Here is a 6,560-nt window from a genome sequence, read left to right as displayed (position 1 = left end):
ACTGTATTATTCTCATGTAATTCATCCTAACAAAAATAAGATGCATCTCAAATCCCTTTTTATTCATTTATTTATTTTATATCTCCCCAGAACAACTGCCTTGCTCAAGGACTACCACAAATGAGCTGAACGGTCTCCTCACACCCCTGGAACTGAGGAAGTTGCAGCTCTACATTGCAGTACTGCAGGGCATCTGCTACAATGTGACTGAATATTTGATTTATGAGCTCCACCTTCATCACCTTTTTGGTATGGCAACTGCTCTGCCCATGACCGGAAAGCACTGCAGAGGGTGTGAAAACTGCCCAACGCATCACCGGTTCCTCACTCCCCTCCATTGAGGCCATCCAGGGCAAGCGATGCTTAGTAAAGGTCTTGCCAGCATCATCAAAGACTGTTCTCACCCCAACCACAGACTGTTCACCCCACTCTCCTCAGGGAGGCTTTACAGGTCTCTCCGCACCTGAACCAGCAGGTTCAGAGGAAGCTTCTTTCCTGCGACTGTCACCCTACTAAACTCTAGCTCTGCATCCCGGTGACATCCAACGAACTTAAGCCCCCATCACCCCCCGCCCCCGCCTGATGCCTCCTTGTCTGTGCTTGTTGAGGTGTCCACGACCATGGTGACTGAAGGCTGCCATGGTCGTAGAGTATATACTTATACTATATACTATACGACCCTGGCAGCCTTGACAGGGACAATAAGGAGACGGACATCCCCCACCCCACCGCCTCACAACTGGACTACCCTATCCCATCCATAGTGTCTATTTATTTACAAACTTATCCATAGCCATATTCTACTGCTCTTCATCCTGCACATACACTTATTCTTAATACTATTATAATGTTACTGTTTCTGCACTACAATGGAACTGTTACCACACTGCACATAGCTGTACATACTGTACATATCTGTTTATATGGTTTATACTAAATATCCATATTTATTCAGTTTGTCTGTAATATATTCACTGCATAATACACTGCATATATCTAATAATTTTCTTACTACTACTATAATGGTACTGCCACTACATTGCACATATCTGTACATGTTGTTTATATTACATGGCCATATTTATTCTGCTCTTCTAAGGTTACTGCTAATACACTGCACATACTTATATTTAATTTATACTACTCTAAACCACCTTCTGAAAACAACTGTACACTGTCTACACTGCACTATATCTTTTGTCTTTCTATGCACCAACTACTTTGTATATCACATTGCACTTTTCTTCTTTTTTATGCACTTCTAGTTAGACACAAACTGCATTTTGTTGTCTCTGTACTTGGACTCAATGACACACAATGACAATAAAGTTGAATCTAATCTAATCACCTGCATTCGCCACTCTGTCTCCCATTTTCCCACTGTCTGGATGACTCGGTCCTCTTTTATGGAGTTTACCCAGTTTCATTATGTACTGCCACCTGCTGTCTGTAGCACTTTTGTTCTCAGTCTAAGTGTATCTAAGCAATTTTAGCAAGGTAGACTGGGAACATACAAAATTACATGCACCAGTTGTCACCAGTTACTGTCACCAGCATGACAGTAACCTCTGTCTCACTGAGCCTGTGAAGACACTCCCAGATTCTTTACTGATTGCATTGAACAGGGCTGATCTCAGCCGTTTTTAAAATGTTTCTTAATTCCTCTTTATTTGATCTCTTAATTGGGGCTGGAACCTGTGAACTGTGAATAACACATGCTGGCCTTTTTGTCTTGTATTAATGAACTGTTACACTTACTTATGCCAAAAACCAATGTCTGTTTTTTAACGATCAGAAACAAACTTACAAACTTGCACTTTTCAATGTTTATGGAACTTTTCTAACAGATATTGAACCCAGTTACACCATTTCCTTTACTTATTCCAAACCAATGTCTGTTTATCAAACTTTATTTTTGATGGCACTGAACTTAAATATGAAAACACTTGAAAATGTGTATGGAATTACAACTACATTTAACTCATTACAACTTGTATCAAATCAGTTTTTGTCTATGCTGTCAAACATTATGGATTATGTTCCCAGTTTTGATCTGGGATGTCATCACTTTATATGATATACAGTATCAGAATATTCTATTACTGTTAAGCCACTATGAATATTAAAATACACACAACCATGTTTCCTGTATCAGCTCTTCTACTCTGAGTCAATTTACTCAGGTTTGTCACTCAACCACGTAGCCTACTTGGAATAGCCTACCCCTCAGGTGTCTGAATGGCTGATCTCACACTCGATCAGTAGGAAAAATGTGTGGGCAGGGGAAGTGGTTGAGCACTGCTCTTCCATGCCCACATCCACAGCTGAAGTGCCCTAGAGCAAGACACCTAACCCCCTCACTGCTCCCCGAGCGCTGCTGTAGCAGGTAGCTCACTGCTCGGGGTTAGTGTGTGCTTCACCGTGTGTTCACTGTGTGCTGTGTGTGTCACTGTGTGTTCACTGTGTGCTGTGTGTGTTTCACTAATTAGTGTGTTTCACTAATTCACAGATTTGGATAAATGCAGAGACCAAATTTCCCTCACGGGATCAAAAGAGTGTATATATACAGAAAGGTTCCATAAATATTTAAATGAGATCAGCCATTCAGACACCTGAGGGGTAGGCTATTCCAAGTAGGCTACGTGGTTATGGGTGCAGAGAGACCTGTAACGCCTCCCTGAGGGGAGTGGGGTGAACAGTCTGTGGTTGGGGTGAGAACAGTCTTTGATGATGAAGAAAAGTACAATGTGATATACAAAGTAGTTGGTGCATAGAAAGACAAAAGATATAGTGCAGTGTAGACAGCAGGGCTGTAGTCAAGACCACCTTTGTCGAGTCCAAGACAAGTCCAAGACCAGGACTAGTCGAGACCAAGTCAAGACCGAGTCCAAAGAGGTTCGAGTCCAAGACAAGACCGAGTCCAAAAGGTTTGAGTCCGAGTCAAGACCCGAGTCCAGGATAGGAAAAAAAAAAGTCTTGTGCATGACAGTATCAAGACAATCATTTTGGGTTATTATTATTATTATCTAAAAGCAAAAACAGTGTGAACACACCCAGGATTTGTAAGTGTAGCCATTCCCCTTCTCCAATATTATTATAGGGCTGTCAAACGATTCAAAATATATATTTTGAAATGAATTAATCTCGATTAACCGCAATTAAAAAGTTCCTAAAGTTCCTTCAACATAAATCACAAAATTAATGAGTAACCACAAAGGTAAAAGTAAAACACTTTTATATTATTTAAATGATAATACTGACACAGTAATTGTGTTTTAAAGTATTCATTTCTTAAGAAATACTACACATATGATGCTGTTTAACTCATTTGTAAATGGTGCACTGTTACTTTAAGCCCATTGTGGTACGTTCTCATAATGATCTTTTTTTTACCAGCTCCATTGAAATATAGCCTATAGCTAGTCCACAAGCTCTAATATTGTTTGTACCACATGTATTGTACAATATTAACAATGATAAGCATGATATTAAGTTGGTATAAACAGTTTTCATTCCTTTGGAAATAGAAGCATGTAATGACATGATGCTAGCTAGACATTTGCTGTTTGCAATTAAAAGTGAATGATGAGCCTGAGCCAGTCACCTAGCTATCTGAATGGAACGTGTTTCAATCGGCATAATATGTGCTTCATGTAAACAAATTATTGAAGACTTCAAGACTCACCAGTTCCATTACACAAAGGCAAAGACAACTCTTCATATTTTTGTCCATTTTTCAAATCACAGTGAGTGCAGCCTACATACATGTTTATAACTGGTCAGTAGTGGAAATCGGATAAATCCGCAATCTCCTCTAACCTGCGTCTTTGTTGCCTTCCTTTTATAAGTTTCTTATATTAAAAGGAGATATCAATTATCATCAACAACGACAAGCCAGCTGGAGCCTGCCAATCGTTTTTTCTCCTTCTCGTCGTGTGCGTTCAGGCTCTTAATTAAATGGAGTAGCATACGTTCAAGTTGGATCTTAATGGAGAGGAGCCGAAAAGTATCATCTTTATGTAACTGTTGCAGTTGGTGCATTTTGACATTGTAAACGTTATCTAACAAGAGTGAAAAGCAGTTTGCAGTAAAGCTACTATTTGGCTAAATGTTGGTTCCTCTTTATCTTCAGCTAACTCCACAGACAGTATAATAAACTCTCAGGCTTGCGGTTTTAGGTTTTGCGGCTTCTGTTACGTGACATCAGCCCCCCACAAAGGTAAACACTATTGAGTTAATATTTTGTAACCCATTATGTATTTCAAAATGAATCGCGGCGATTAACACGTTAATTTTGATGGCCCTAAAGACACCTGGACTCGGTCGAGACCAAAAGCCATATTTGGCAAGACCAGTGGCCGAGACCGAGACAAGACCAAGTCCAAATACTAGCGAGTCCGAGACAAGTCCGAGACCATAGAAAAACGGTCTCGAGTCCGGACTCCAGTCCAAGACCGGACTCGAGTACTACAGCCCTGGTAGACAGTGTACAGAGAGTAGTATAAATTAAATATAAGTATGTACAGTGTATTAGCAGTAACCTTAGAAGAGCAGAATAAATATGGCCATGTAATATAAACAACATGTACAGATATATGCAATGTAGTGGCAGTACCATTATAGTAGTAGTAAGACAATTATTAGATATATGCAGTGTATTATGCAGTGAATTTTTACAGACAAACTGAATAAATATGGATATTTAGTATAAACCATATAAACAGATATGTACAGTATGTACAGCTATGTGCAGTGTGGTAACAGTACCATTGTAGTGCAGAAACAGTAACATTATAATAGTATTAAGAATAAGTGTATGTGCAGGATGAAGAGCAGTAGAATATGGCTATGGATAAGTTTGTAAATAAATAGACACTATGGATGGGATAGGGTAGTCCAGTTGTGAGGCGGGGGGATGTCCGTCTCCTTATTGTCCCTGTCAAGGCTGCCAGGGTCGTATAGTATATAGTATAAGTATATACTCTACGACCATGGCAGCCTTGAGTCACCATGGTCGTGGACACCTCAACAAGCACAGACAAGGAGGCATCAGGCTGGGGGATGGGGGGTGATGGGGCTTAAGTTAGATTTGGATGTCACGGGATGCAGAGCTAGAGTTTAGTAGGGTGACAGTCGCAGGAAAGAAGCTTCCTCTGAACCTGCTGGTTCAGGTGCGGAGAGACCTGTAAAGCCTCCCTGAGGAGAGTGGGGTGAACAGTCTGTGGTTGGGGTGAGAACAGTCTTTGATGATGCTGCACACCTTACGCAAGCATCGCTTGCCCTGGATGGCCTCAATGGAGGGGAGTGAGGAACCGGTGATGCGTTGGGCAGCCCTCTGCAGTGCTTTCCGGTCATGGGCAGAGCAGTTGCCATACCAAAAAGGTGATGAAGGTGGAGCTCATAAATCAAATATTCAGTCACAGTCTAGCAGATGCCCTGCAGTACTGCAATGTAGAGCTGCAACTTCCTCAGTTCCAGGGGTGTGAGGAGACCGTTCAGCTCATTTGTGGTAGTCCTTGAGCAAGGCAGTTGTTCTGGGGAGATATAAAATAAATAAATGGATAAAAAGGGATTTGAGATGCATCTTATTTTTGTGAATCAGTCATGTGAATAATACAGTGTTGGGCAAGCTACTTTTGAATTGTAGTGAGCGAAACTATCAGTTACTCTGCCATGAAAAACACTACACAAAACTACCTCCCCAGTCAAATGTAGCAAGCTTAGTCACACAAACACAGCAGTAGGCTAGTTCACTACATAGGAAGCTACTTTAAATTGTGCTAATTTCACATGACAAAGGTGTAGCTTGTTTGGCCAAGCTACTTCATATAAAGAAGTTAAGCTATTGAAAAGTTACTTTATTCAGGAAATAGTGAAGCTACCACCAACACACTTATTACTAGCTAAGCTACAAGTAGCAACTGCCCGATAATAGGCTACAGTCTGTGCAACTTGTGTAAAATTCACCGGCCAATGTTATATTAGTAATATTTGATTCATTTCTACAATAGCATTCTTGTGTCAGTTGTAATGTAAGTCAGTGTTATGGAATATGACTCATCAAGTCTCAGTTCATAGCCGGGTGAACACCTGAACACCTAGCAAGTAGCCTAGCTAGGTGTAGCCTGGCTACGATTTACATACAATAACAAAGATCCTTGCTCCTTTTCAACTCTCTGGTAATATTGCATTCACAAAATACAACCAATAGTACGATAATGTTAAATCTTACTTGTGAAAAGTAATCCCCCGAGCCCTGTTTGCGATGGTCCGCCGATTTGAGCAGGAATATGCTGCACATTGCTCTGGCATCTTGTTTCTTCTGCTGCAACTATAGCAGCTGCATTTCCTGTTTCCAGCAGCCAATGCTGTGTCTACTCTGGCACAAAGGCTCTGGCATTGCAGCAAATCACCCAGACGTCATTTTTTTTACCTCTGACGTCAGCCAAAGTTTTTTAGCGGGTGGCACACGTAAAATTTGACGTCTGGCGGCTCAGGACGTCTATTTTTTAATCCTGAAGAAGTAACAAATCTACACGTGGAGGCGTTATCTTGACAGA

This window comes from Alosa alosa, chromosome 4 (genome assembly GCF_017589495.1).
Source record: "Alosa alosa isolate M-15738 ecotype Scorff River chromosome 4, AALO_Geno_1.1, whole genome shotgun sequence".
Taxonomy (NCBI): domain Eukaryota; kingdom Metazoa; phylum Chordata; class Actinopteri; order Clupeiformes; family Clupeidae; genus Alosa; species Alosa alosa.
Note: the sequence above shows the minus strand (reverse complement) of the source record.